The sequence below is a fragment of the Lineus longissimus genome, chromosome 13 (genome assembly GCF_910592395.1).
Source record: "Lineus longissimus chromosome 13, tnLinLong1.2, whole genome shotgun sequence".
Taxonomy (NCBI): Eukaryota; Metazoa; Nemertea; class Pilidiophora; order Heteronemertea; family Lineidae; genus Lineus; species Lineus longissimus.
Genome location: NC_088320.1, coordinates 372,610 through 387,556, shown reverse-complemented (window position 1 = coordinate 387,556; position 14,947 = coordinate 372,610). Strand labels below are relative to the sequence as shown.

The 14,947-nt window shown below is 43.4% G+C and overlaps 1 protein-coding gene across 7 annotated transcripts in view; it reads left to right on the top strand.

The window, feature by feature from the left end:
- Window positions 1–14,947, top strand: part of LOC135497832 (uncharacterized) — a 39,384-nt gene that overhangs the window by 11,657 nt on the left and 12,780 nt on the right. The gene's annotated exons all lie outside the window — the stretch shown is intronic.

Genomic DNA, 14,947 nt, shown 5'->3' with positions numbered 1-14,947 from the left:
AAGATGATGATATTGGGACTCAAATTACCAATAGCCTCCAAGCCCACCCAATTAGCTTGCCTCAGCGTTGCTTGTCTTTATATCGGCTTCATGGCGTTTACTATATTGGTTGTGCTCTTTCTTTCACAGTTCCAGTCAAATGAACTACGTGTGGTCTAACTCTAAAAGGTTGTAAGTCCCTTTCTTTGCCATCTCCATCTTGGAATGAAAGCCAAGTGAATGACATGAATTCACGTCTGCATGTGAGGAGTGAGGTAGGGGGACCCCAACATGAATCAAATGTTTATGTCACTGACTTCAAGGTATTATTTAAGACCGTCCCAATGCTTATTCCTCTCTATCCACCAATAACCAATATACCTGTATCGACGACATGTTGCTTCACTTATCGACCCGTCACAGTAGTTAATAATCATTTAGATCCGACCTATTCAATCCAGAGCAAGATATGAATCAAAATCCTTGCTCCAGCCTTTGGCTTACATGTTAACCAGCAATGAAAGTCGCACAGGCATATACTCCAAACATGCCATATACAACAATTCATGTTGGGCTATTCTCAGTGCATTAAGGCTGCTTTGATTGATGTGGCATGTTTGAGGTGAAGCACATTCTCTCTCTGAAATGCATTATTGCGTGTGTCAGCAGCTACCAAAGAATAGCCCGATCTAATAACTACGTCATATATCAGCTCATTTGGGCCTGGCGTCTTTTTCTTTTCAGTAGTTCTCGGACAGATTTCATCATGGGCAGAGTGTTGTTTTCAGCAAACTGTGTGTATAAAGGTAAACATTAGGCAGAAGCCAGTAGGACCAAGCCTTGATATGCGTCTTAAGTATCTGGCAGTATCTCAGACCAATACCGCGTCATTCATTAAAATTCATCAATGCAAAATCACATGTCACAGATTCCTGATTGATACCAATTACAAACTTGTACGCTACATGCCTACACACAGCTTCTGTCAATGACACATATGGAACAATCGCCAAATAGCAGAAGCTTCTGCTTGGCATGGGTTTGCAACCAGACCTGCGGGTTTGCAGCCAACCCTGCTGGTTCATTGTTTCAAGTTGTGTTTCCAAGTCACCATTACATGGTGGACGCAATGTTGTAACATTTGGATATACCGTTGGCTTGGATAATCCTCTCCTCATTGGACGTCATAGTGGGCTCGTATAGCTACAAGGTATGTATGTATATCAACGTTTTTTTTACTGTTTATAGAAAGCTACAGGTGTCAGCAACTGTTATTGTTAGGCGTTCTATCAATGATGCACGCAATACATGCTCAAACTATGTCAAAATAATGTTATGCCTTTTCATTGAAAAGTAAACATATACATATAGCGCTTTTAAACCATCTAACATAATCTTTTTCAATTGCCATTTTGAGCGTCCAAAGGCCAAACAACAGCAGTAAATTGATTGAAATTTTAATTTTTCGGTTGATAACTTCACAGGGCAGGCTCTGCAAGTATGCAACAACAAATGCGAAATCCACTCGTCGAAGAATAAAGGCTGCATTAAGGTGATCTGTCTTGTTAATATCACATTAAAACCTTCCTTTTTGTGGTGACTTTATTTGAACGGCTGAGAAGTATGACATGCCAGAGTCATGCAATGTAAGTGGCAGGATGTTAAACGCAAGAGTTGGTAAATTTTGGATCTTAAAAACTGCTTCATGACAAAGATAATTCAACTTAACTTCATTTGGTTCAAAATAGAGCTTTTCAGAATACGAGTTTTCATACAGTATCAATGTGCATTAGATATATGGCATAATCATGTATAATATGCCAGTCATGGAGAGGGCAGCTAGTGTTTGAACCGAGGAGCAGAATGTCACGAACAACCAGCAGGTTATAGATAAGCGTACCGACTACTGCAGCCTGCATAACATGAAATATGAAATTTGTAGCGATGGTTATTATCTATATACTATTACAACTCTGACCATGGTGGCGTCGTATATAATTGGACTGGTACGTTATTGGTTTTGAGGTTATCCTCGAGCACAATTAATTCACCATGAATATTATGACTGTAATTGCCCATTTAGATAACACTGCGACGAGGTGCAGGGCATTATTAGATGATACGTTGCCTGCCCTTTATTAGTAGGCTATACTGTTTTCAAAAAACGAGTCTAGAAACAGTTCCTGCAGTGGCATTCTATTGTGAGATTTTTAACTTCGAATCTTATAAATAATCATACTTTCAGCGGGACCAAAATTTCCCAGTTATTGGATTATAAAGAAAGAAGTGTTTCTTGAGAGTTGAATCCTCACATAAAGACAGTCCACACTTGGCCATCTTGTCTCATCGATCGTGGCTTCATATGTAGTGAATAAGTCACCAGTGTACACGTCCACATATTTACAACAATAGATCGTCGAGCCTGGCATTTCTAGCCGCAAATTTGGTTTCGGTGACATTGGTTCTTCGGGTCAATAAGGAGCAAATGCATACAATATATTTTTATCGTTATTGGTGGCCCGGTCTGTGTGTTCGACTTGAATGTCTTATTTCTTAATATCAGTCGTGTCTGCTGCATCAGAAAGGCTCAAGAATGATACCAGCTTGTGCTGGTTTGTGGAGTGGAGCGAAGGCGGGAATAGCCCCCGTGAGTGGCTGCAGGTAGCCCCCGTGAGTGGCTGCAGGTAGCCCCCGTGAGTGGCTGCAGGTAGCTTCCGTGAGTGGCTGCAGGTAGCCCCCGTGAGTGGCTGCAGGTAGCCCCCGTGAGTGGCTGCAGGTAGTCCCCGTGAGTGGCTGCAGGTAGTCCCCGTGAGTGGCTGCAGGTAGCCCCGTGAGTGGCTGCAGGTAGTCCCCGTGAGTGGCTGCAGGTAGCCCCCGTGAGTGGCTGCAGGTAGTCCCCGTGAGTGGCTGCAGGTAGCCCCCCTGAGTGGCTGCAGAAGAAAGGCTCAAGAATGATACAGGCTTGTGCTGGTTTGTGGAGTGGAGCGAAGGCGGGAATAGCCCCCGTGAGTGGCTGCAGGTAGCCCCCGTGAGTGGCTGCAGGTAGTCCCCGTGAGTGGCTGCAGGTAGCACCCATGAGTGGCTGCAGGTAGTCCCCGTGAGTGGCTGCAGGTAGTCCCCGTGAGTCGCTGCAGGTAGTCCCCGTGAGTGGCTGCAGGTAGCCCCCGTGAGTGGCTGCAGGTAGCCCCCGTGAGTGGCTGCAGGTGGCCCCCGTGAGTGGCTGCAGGTAGTCCCCGTGAGTGGCTGCAGGTAGCCCCCGTGAGTCGCTGCAGGCAGTGCTGAGGACAAGGCCACCGGCTGATAATGCACCATCACACAGTTCACCTTAGCCCCCGTTCCTGTCCCAGCTAGCATCTCTGCGTCCACTTCAATCAAAAGATATGAAACTATCCGCCATAACATCCACGCCACGACAGCCGCTTATGCATATCGGCCGATTTATATTGATAAGATGAACACTTTCCCATGATCATTCACAAAGGGTAATGAAGGTTGTATCATGTTTTTAAGGCTGGGCTGTGAGCGCTAACGGCTCTCAGAGATAAGTTGGATGGAACGTTGACATAATCTACATGTCCTTCGCAGCCTTACCAGACATTAACGGCCATTTTCGAAATCGATCGCAACTGCAGGAAATCTTTTATAGGACACTGATCCGTCCTTAGTCTACGCGTGAGAGATATTTTCAAATACCAAGTCGTAGCAGGTCGAGTGATAGGGAAATATCTACAGAAAGATAATTTTGCAGTGTGCAGTGCCTCCACCCTGTTCGAATGAATCTATTCTTAATTATTTGCATACGAATCCATACTACGGATTTCCCAAGACAGCTGAAAGAACTGCCTCGATTACAGCTAAGACTAACCATCTAATTGCTGTTGTACGTTTATAATGTCGGCATATGCTACATGTATATCGTTCGCCAAAGTATGTCAACGTTTCAAAGATTAAGCTTGAACAAATGCAGGTGGCTTGAGATACACGTACGCCAACGGACGCCCTTGAAGATGTCGTGGACAGCCACCTGTCAATACGGTATCCTTACGAGGGCACGCTCCATGGTACGTCAATACCACATGGGGAATTTATCGATTTTCACATCGAAAATTCAATGAGTGGGAGTCGAGGGGAATTTGAATGTTATGCCAAAATCTATCGACAAGGGAATATTGATGGATGCCAATACAAGCTCCAAGTCCAACCAAACCAAGTCTGTATGCGTGGCATGCAGTACCCACGGGAGTGAATGAGAGATACCCAGGGAACATAATACAGTAGAACCCAGCTCCAGGTCTCAGTCAATCCAAGCCTGCATGAAGTACCGGCCAGTAAAGTGACACCGGACACATCACGCAGACTTACAATCCAGTTCTAGTTCTCGGGCACTTCAAGTCAGTTTACCGCACTTAAGAGAGAGAGTTATCCCAAGGGATCATCCTACATCGAGCAGAAGCCAGTTCAAAGTCTCAGCCAATCCATATCTCTAAGCAGTGCCCAAGGGAACAACTGATACCCAGGGCACATCATACTCCGTTGAGTGGATGATCAGTCCAATTCCGAAGGTCACGAGGTGCCACAGCTCAGATTATTAGATCTGCAAACCAAATCCATCTCAGGCAGACGGAATTGAGTTGTGTGTGGCGGGTTCTGGGCGAGGTGGACACCTTCGAGGCAGACGCCTGGCCAGAACCTTGAAGAATAATCTATTTCAGATCTGTCCTTATGATCATAGTGTTATAGGATCATGAGAACGATCAATGAATCATTCCAGGGCAATCATATCGACCATCAGGCCAACTTGTCCAGATGAAAAATTGCCAACAGGAACTCTTACGAATATGGCTGATACCTACAATGGAACAGCCCCTAATTGTACTGTAACTTCGAGAGTGATAGACAATGCATAATAAATGACAGTATACCTTGGTGTAAACTGCCTTCACTGTAAACTTATCAGTCACTCTAACATCGTCAACCTGTCTCTGCATATTGTATAAAGTAATTAACTAACCTAGGCTAATGCGATTGTGTCATGTATTAATGCACTAATTCAATTAAGTTGTATCTGACGCCCAGCTTTGGAAGTTCTGATGGACTGTATGGATTAGGTGGACTGTTGCCAGGCGGGGACATAATGCTGGTTAGAAAATAACATAACAACGTCATTACGCAATAGGATTAGGAAAGCTCTGGAAGAGTTCCCTAAATCTTGTCAAGCATGGCATTTCAATCAATGCAGCAAGAAGAGGAGGGTGTTGATAGGGGTGGGTGGGTGGGTGGTGGTAGATGGTAATGATTTGTGTACACTGGAAGTTCATGCAATTGACAAGGGAAAACATTCACTGGTGAATGGAATCAGCCATACTAAGATTATTTATAACAGTCTCTCCAGCTGAAGAGCAACTACATGGCGAGTCATGGTGATATTAGACATTACATAGAATCAGGTTTAATCATTATTGAATAAAACCTTTCATACTTTAGCTAATACCCAGTCTCTGTACACGTCTTATACCATAGCCATCTCGTCTACTGCAGACAGTTGGAGATCAATGTAACCATGTAGATCGTATGCGAACAACCCGACATGGAATTGCTTTTATTCACATGTTGAAATGCCAAAGAATTGCCTGATTCGTGGGGCAATTTAGAGTAACATGGGATGAATATGTTACTTTGGCTTCATGGAGCATATTGATGTACATTCCCGGGCTGTCCGGTCATGTAAGACGAGCAAGCTGCGGCATGGTAGGAGAATATTGACAGGTTTCAAAGGCAATGATGTAGCAATACATGGTGATTCTTGATCAGTAGAATACAACAACACTATATCAAGTCACACGCCTTAACGCTTTGCAGACTGGGCCTGTCTAAAGAATGACTTGATGCTTTATTTCACAGGCTCAACTTGGGCATAGGCTGAAATTCTCGTCAAGACAATGCATAGCATCAAGGGAAAGTTAACTTTGACATGAGAAGCAACTAGCGTCTACGTTACGAAATGCACGTCTCACATTCCTAGTTTAAGAAACAACATTATAAGAAACAAAATCCACTTGAAACAGCCAGAGAATGCGCTCTCTGCAGTGTGAAAACACTGTCAAATGTTCAACATGTGACGGCTTCGTGCTTGTGCGCTACTGAAAAAAATCATGAAATTGGCAACTCCACAGGACTACCGGACTACCATTTTCTGTGAGTGAAGCCAAAATAATGCCACGGAACTCATCTTGCTTCACACCTGCCCGATTGGCGCCATCAATCAGTTCCCAATGCTTCGCTGTTAAAGTCACTGAGCTGAATAATGCTTCATTAAACTTTCATCCCTACGCTCTTGCCATATCCGCGGGTAATCTAATTGGCTTTAGGGAATGTCGTGAAATATCAAACCCGTAAAGTGACACCTAATCCGATGTGAGCCTCCCGTGCATTCAGATGACATTCACGATGCTGGGCATGTTTGATGACGAGGCATATTTGGCAGTCTGACTTGCAGCTCACGGCGGTTTGTCGTGGTGCAATATTTGGCTGGGTGGAACATCATAGCATTTCCTGGAGTTTCCTGCTCCGATGTCTAGCTTCGTCCTATTGACTGTATAGAGTGAAGATGCCTTTTGCAGCAGTCGCTCCCAAATAACATCAGGGAGACCACCCACAACTGATTCGGAATAACCGTCACATAAATATCTGTCAAAAATGAAAAGAAACCCACTCCGAAACCCAACCAGAAGAAAAAAAACCATTTCGCTAATGAGTTTCGGTACAAATGCTCCGAGATGCATCTTTAGATCCTTCCATGCGTCCTCCTGCCTTTTCTCCTACATGCATGTATCCATCCAGCGTCCTTGCCTTCCTTCACTTGTGTTTATCGAGCATCCATTAAGTGGTGTCGTCTGCTCGATAATCGATAAGGAGCGGCTGTCAGTGGGTCAATTGGTAAATGTTGTCAGCGATGTTTTCATGGCATTGATCCGATTACACTTCATCAACTGGCGATAACGAGCAAGAGTAACGTTCGTTGTTGGCGGCAAATAAAAGATGGAAGACGTACTGGGTGAGGCTGGTATAGGCGACCAGCGTGGCCGTTAATGATGGTACAGGGTGCTTCACTTCATCCACTGGCGATAACGAGCAAGAGTGACGTTCGTTGTTGGCGGCCAATAAAAGATGGGACACGTACTGGGTGAGGCTGGTACAGGCGACCAGCGTGGCCGTTAATGATGGTACAGGGTGCTTCACTTCATCCACTGGCGATAACGAGCAAGAGTAACGTTCGTTGTTGGCGGCAAATAAAAGATGGGAGACGTACTGGGTGAGGCTGGTACAGGCGACCAGCGTGGCCGTTAATGATGGTACAGGGTGCTTCACTTCATCCACTGCCGATAACGAGCAAGAGTGACGTTCGTTGTTGGCGGCCAATAAAAGATGGGAGACGTACTGGGTGAGGCTGGTACAGGCGACCAGCGTGGCCGTTAATGATGGTACAGGGTGCTTCACTTCATCCACTGGCGATAACGAGCAAGAGTGACGTTCGTTGTTGGCGGCCAATAAAAGATGGGACACGTACTGGGTGAGGCTGGTACAGGCGACCAGCGTGGCCGTTAATGATGGTAAAGAGTGTTGCACTTTATTCGCTATAGATATGACGAAAGATTGTTGTGGCAGTGAAAGATTGTGCAGCGAGCCCATTTGTTAAGTCGCCGTTGAGACAACGCGCCATTGGCAGAAGTCATTTCTGAAAGACGTCGGTACGTCATCCCCAGCTGATATGTAACACAGAGTAAAATTCTATATTTGGTATTGCTTAGCAATCAGTCCGTTTCTTCTGGCCGAAAAGTTAAGCCCATAGCCGCAAGTCATCAAAGGTGATACCGCCTGTCTAAGGTCTGCATTTTCCCTATCGATCTTGATATGCCAGACCAAATTGACGAAGAGCTGTTTATCTGAGTGTAAGGGGAACAATACAGCGGTTAACAGATGTCATAACAAGTTAGCAACAGGCTATGGCTTGATCAATAATACGGTCAATGTTCGACTGTCTAGCACTTGAGGTATCAGCTGGTACATGTCAATGGAGCAGAGGCAATAAGTTAAGCGACGATACTCTATGAAATGAAGGTCTTGTCAAGTATGTCATATATCATATATCTGGACAAGAAATTAATCATTAATTTGTAGCCAAAACTGTATTTGGACCTTCTGACGAAATAGTGGTGAGCATGCAAATTAGAACGCCCTGCATGCAAATGCGACAGACTGAAATGACTGTGACAACAGAGCCTTATCTCGTACTTCCAGAATTGTTTCGTTGAGCTCACATCATTCAGTAGTTTGTTGAGCTTTTGGATCTGAAACAGCGGGATTTTTATCGCATAGGAGCCTGTCATTCAGTTCATTGTCAAGCACATGTTGCCCTACCTTATCAGAATCGAGTAACAATGTGTGCTGCGGCCTTCGATGCCATGCCATGTCAATTGTACAGCCACCTGTCTCCTGTCAATCTATTTTGTCTTTGTTTACGTTCGTGTGTTATGTTGTAATGTCGGAACAGCATGTGTTCGGATCTCCAATCTATGAATAGAAAGCTTGCTTTTATGAGACAGTCAGTTGTCAATAAAGCCATGCAATAGGTCACAGTGAATGTCTATTGATTTTACTAAGTCTTAATTACAATAGGATAACGCATGAGAAACGTCATTAACCTTTTAATATTGATATCGATGATGATATTACCATCAGCGTATCTGAAAGCATAGCCTTGGAGTGATCTTAAGAATAACATAAAGTAGCTAGTTAAACAAATCAAATGCTTTGCATCAAATTTCTCCTCCTGACATCTTACAGTGCGTATCTGGTAGAAAATCTCCCGCAGATTCTCACACTCTCATGGGGATTCTCAGCATCACTTAATATGTTTAGTTCCCACCATTTGTCCGTAATTAGGCAACAATAACTCCATATAAACAGATTTGCCTCACAGTAATCGATAGAGCAGCTGATGAAAGGCCAGGGTGGCCGACATATAGGGTAATACTCTATTCGTTAGTGTCGTCTCTGGTCGCCATATCGCTGTGATGGAAGATCGTGTTCTAACTTGGCAAGCTAGTAGCACGTGCTGGCATCAACACTTCTTCTAAATCATTACAAGGATGGCACTGTTTACTCGATGTCTCTTTCCGCGACATTTTCTCCTAAGATGATTGGCCAACACTTATTTTGGTGTATCTCTGCTCAGAATATACATCGTTCTTCTTTCTAAATGATTACTCATCAGTGAGACAGTTGTAATTGCTGTTGACATTTGGGTGAAATCATCCTTGATAGTTCATGCATTTCGATGCGATTCTAACCGACAGAATTCCTTTCGCTTTTCCATGTAACCTCTCACCTCGCAATAGGTAAATAGACTTCCTAATACTGCTCGGCGTCTTCTCTAGTTTTTGGAGTGCCTTGCTAACTGATCATAAACCTTGGTCAATTTTGAGATTTTGCGTCATCACATATTACATTTTGACCGATAACGGAAAACACGTCTTCCCAAGGTCCCCTGATAATCCAACGCATGCGAAATTCATCATCTCCGTGTTCTAGTTTCAGTCATCCCACATTTTGGCCACCAGAGATTTAGGTCTATTCTGGCCGGTCACGCATCCTGATACATTATGTATGATTGAGTGGATCCGGGGCAAACAGCCATGTAGAGCAATGATAGCCAAATATACACATCCGCACTGTCTCTTTGTGTCAGCCACTCTGTTGAAGTTTCACAGAGGCTAGTAAATGTGGTGATGAGTGAGGTTTTCTTTCGTACAGACTACATGGTTGAATATTTGTCCGTACAAATCTTAGTGTGGCTAATGATCAACAGAGGTTATAGCGATATCCTTCGGAATTTAAATCTGTTCAATAATGGTTCCAGTGTTTTCAGTTTTACTGCCATGATTGGCGGACCAAACTTACGTTGTATACCGTTACAGTGGTTACCAGTTCTCCTAGTTCAGAGAGATCACAAAAGACGGATGTAACCATTGACTTGGACTAATATCCCTCGATGGATACTCCAGGCAGAAGCTAACGTTTACGAATAATATGCCGTTAACAACAAAGCAAACATCGTTTACTCGCCGGAGGTGGTTTATTGGTTTAATTTAGGGCTGGGAGAGGATTGGGTACACTGCGTCTGTTCCATCACAAGAGTCCAATAAGGACCCAAGCATGGAATTCTATCCCGGGCCAGGTTCTCGCTTGAACTGGTGTCTGATCTCATAGCGGAGTCAAGGGAATGCCTAGCGTTAACCTCTCCACCGCTTTATAAATCATTGATATGTCATACATGGTATGTAAGTATTAAGCCAATTTTTTGCTCAACCTCACATCCCATGAGACAATAGATGTTAAAAGGACAACAAACAGAACAAAACTCGCACTTTGATACAGAAAATCGAAAGAAGCCATCGCTTCAACAAGAAACAATCCCGCTGTGCAATGAATTGTTAATATCGATACAACGTTCAATCAATGCACTCAATGATGCCAGAGTCAAGATCAATCACTCTCTCGAATATCGATCAGTTACAGTCAACTTGAGCCGTTTATCGGGTGCGAAAGATCACTGGTAAGCACTTGATCCGCGCAAATTCATTACGAGGCCAACAGCATGGAGGAAATAATTGGGAAAGCCGTTAACAATCCATTTCTTTTAATGGTCGGGTTTATCCTGTCTTCTTTACTGAGGCAATCCTGAATAATTGGTGTGGGGTTTCTCGAGTTATCGCTTTACTCCATTACTGAAGTGCTGCGAATGTCTTGATTATGGCGTCTGTATAATCCAGGCGCTTTAGGAAATGGACTCCTGCACAGTAGTTACGGGGATTTTGACTAATGAAGACATTCGCGAGATTTCTTCGAAGGAGTGACGTGAATTTAAGTCATACACTTTCACAACACAATGATTATCAACTTACCACCAGTATTCAATGCATGAACAGGTGGGGAGCAACATTCTTCCAAATCGAGCTATAGCCCTCCAGGCTTAGATTTGTGGACCACATGAATGATCAGAATGGTGGGCACATGTTCTAAAACCTATACCAGTGTACTGAGGAGCAAGACCCATAGTAAAATTTAGTGTGTGTCGATCATCGATTAGAGTCTAGTTTAAATTCCACAACCAAGTGTGTGCAGCTGTCGGCTCAGAATAAGTGTTTCGTCTTGAATATTATTCCAAATAGACAGATTCATCAGAACTGGTGCAACACCCCACCCTACGATTTTGTGCCCAAACATACCAAACTCACTCTTAGAAGGTTTTCGCCAACAGAATCTGCTAAAATGTTTGATATTTTGCATTGCTACTAAGCCCTCTACAAACAGTAATAATGACAGTTCAACATTAACACGCTGTTGTGCTCCCCACGCCATCACCGTGTCCACATAACACTTGACGGCAGCTTATCTCAATGGGCTTTAATCGATCCTGCAAAGAGTAAGCAGTTTAAGATGCCGCCACCGCAGCTCTTTTGTTATGGGTGGCCATTGTTGTGGCCAATTACTCGAGTGATGCAGTCCTGAATGCAATGCATAGCTGTACACAAGTGTCTTTGAAAGGTCTTTATGACATATTGCTGGTATTTTATTTCATACTGTAATCCAGTACTTTTGAAATTTGAAAATGTTGATCATAACATGTGAGCAAGAACATGGATGTATCCAACAAGCTATATTTGGTCCACAATCTTCTTCAAAGACAACAGATTTCAGGTGACATTATGTCGAAGAGGATCGATCACGCTGTTAGTTTAAAGACTGCGCCACTAAGAGTTCGACGCCCTCGTTTCATCTAGTTGATAGATTTGGAACCGTTCAGCAGAATGCACTGCAATGAGCCAGCATTTCATCCACATGTTGTACAGCAGAATGCACTGCAATGAGCCAGCATTTCATCCACATGTTGTATATACAGCAGAATGCACTGCAGCCAGCATTTCATCCACATGTTGTATATACAGCAGAATGCACTGCAATGAGCCAGCATTTCATCCACATGTTGTATATACAGCAGAATGCACTGCAATGAGCCAGCATTTCATCCACATGTTGTATATACAGCAGAATGCACTGCAGCCAGCATTTCATCCACATGTTGTATATACAGCAGAATGCACTGCAATGAGCCAGCATTTCATCCACATGTTGTATATACAGCAGAATGCACTGCAATGAGCCAGCATTTCATCCACATGTTGTATATACAGCAGAATGCACTGCAATGAGCCAGCATTTCATCCACATGTTGTATATACAGCTCCTGCCTTGCCATGTGGAAAGTTTATTGATTACATCAGACTGGCTTCATAACAAGCAATACTTCGTGAAATGAATAGCAATGGGTTGTTGGAATATCTGACTCTGGTACATTGATGTTGGCAGATTTTGGAGACGACTGCAGACCTGGCCGGGCTCGGGTGACTACAAGATTTAGAATGCACGCAGGGGGATCAGTGAAGTAATGAGGGCGCTGGGATTATAACCCGGAGGTCGTTGCTTCGACCAAATCAATTCAATGCCCATTGTTCAGTCAGAAAGGATCAAGTGTAGCACTGTAAGAGAAGCATGCTCTTTTAGTTCCCATGGCAAGTTCTAGGAAGGGCTATTAAGTAGGCTGATCATGCAAATTGTACTATCATGGCCTAAAAACAGACTTAAAGTGAGGAAAGTGACAAGACGAATTAGCTCTTCGGCTTCAATCTACAGTAGAACGTGCTATGATACCAAACCCTTGTGTATTACATCGGCTAATGGTTCATTTACCCCGCGATCCGCCATTACGTGCTAAGCGAAACATATGAATAATAGTTTGCTAGCCACTTGAGGTTGGCAATAATCGTCTGAAATAATGGTATATTTCATATCAACTACAGAATGCTAGTATGTTGACAACAGAGCTAGAGCAAGTGTCATCACTGTTCTACATGAAGCACGTTCACAGCGAGAGAAACAGCTTCACAGGCAATAACGCATTCCACAAAGGCAAGGCCACTCCGAGAAGGCCAATTGCATCCGGAAGAACCACTTTATGGCTATTGGTTTAATAACGAAGTCTTTTATTGCTACAAGTAATAGCGCTATACAGTCATCAAGTGTGAATGGCCGCTACTGTCTTTGTCTAACGAGTTATGAGTTGCAACTTAGAGGTTGGTTAATCTTAAGGTTCCAAAGACGTGCATTGGGACAACCAACTGTTTCTTTAGAAATACAGAAGGGGTGACAGCTTCTGATGCAATCAACCGTCACTCCTGCCATTGACTTGATCAACTGCGATGGAATGACCGTGGTAGTCAACGCTTTTGTTCAGATATGGAACATGATAAGGAAAGAGACACCTAAGTGCTTATGCTAAGATTAGGACATTGTGCAATGCGTTCATGCCATCTTCTTGACTAGATATCTCTGTTGCAAAACGCTCGATATCCTTTGTTGAACCACATGGATTAGACAGGGATAAGATGAATATTATAACACCAGTCGACGAAGAGGTCAGTAACCATCGGGTAGAATGAAAAGAAGCACTTTGCAAGTGATATGTCAACGAAGTATAAATACATATCGGGCATTATACCGCACCAGAATAGATGACATTTGCGGACATAAGAATGAAAGAAAGCACTTTTGTGGGATTTCACATTTAACGTGGTCGTATACGTTTTTAACTGTGATGTTGTTGTTATTGTTGGTGTTAAATAGCATCTCCAGGCACTAGCAGCTGGCCGGGTTGACTTGTCTTAGGGGATTTTGTTGCGATAGCGGCAGAAGGCGAACAAGGCGTTCTTTGAGTAACAAAAGGCTATAAGTGACGTTCCTCCACGTGAATATGATGGGTCGTTTGCACAGCACCCAAGCTGCAGAATGTCATAGAACTATCGATCAATTAACGACATTCAAATAATGAGACCTGCTTAATTGATAGACTGATGAAATCGACACTGATCATGACTAAGCGATGGTGTTTGATCGGCGGTGCCACGATCAGTCTGCTCTGATTGGGCAATCGATATAAGAGACTGTTTAAGTGAGTGATTGATTTGAATAACTCACAGGCGACTGGCTGGTGGCGATTTCATTACAGTGGAACCCCGGTAACACGACCACTCATGGGACCGAGGTTCAATGGTCACGTTACCGGTGTGGGGCTGATGATGTTTCTTCATTTTGAGCAGAAAAAAAAATAAGTGAACAAAATATTTGGACTCAGAAATTTTTTCATCCTTTTCATCCTTCAGAGTAGGATTTTTTTCATGAGTTCAAAATTCTGAAAAATTTTCAAAGTCAGCATTTTTTGTTGGGCTGATGATGTTTCTTCATTTTGAGCAGAAAAAAAACGAGTGAAAAAGATATTTGGACTTGAAAAAAATTTCATCTGTAGCATGACAAATTTGCCGCAATCAATTTCAGTTCTCATCATTCCCATTTTAGAATGCACCAATGTATTCGGTTCGGTGATAAACGCTGCCTGACTGAATGCAAATCACATGATTTTTTGCTGTCGGTACCCGGCATATATGTATATCCGAAGGATCGAAGCAGACCTTCTGTGAAGGACCTGCAGTTGCACATGTAGTGCTACTGAAGAGCCACATGACCACGAGACACTGCTTTGCTTATGAACCATGAAATGACTGTCCCAGCTGAACCGCATTATGTATGACCAGCTTCTGTTCAGAAGCAAACGATATTACATCTGGAAATAACCTTCATGAATACGATTCAGGTCCATGTTAAATATCACACTTTTACTATGCCGATCTACGCCGAGCCTTCCCATGACAATATGACTTCGCTGATGCAAATGGTTTTTGAGTAATGACTTATTACACAGCATTAGTGTGTGGCAAGGCGTTTCTCTTATTACTTTATGATATTTGCTTGGTTGGTTATCATGACTAATTTAGAGTCTGGCTGTTGGTAGCTC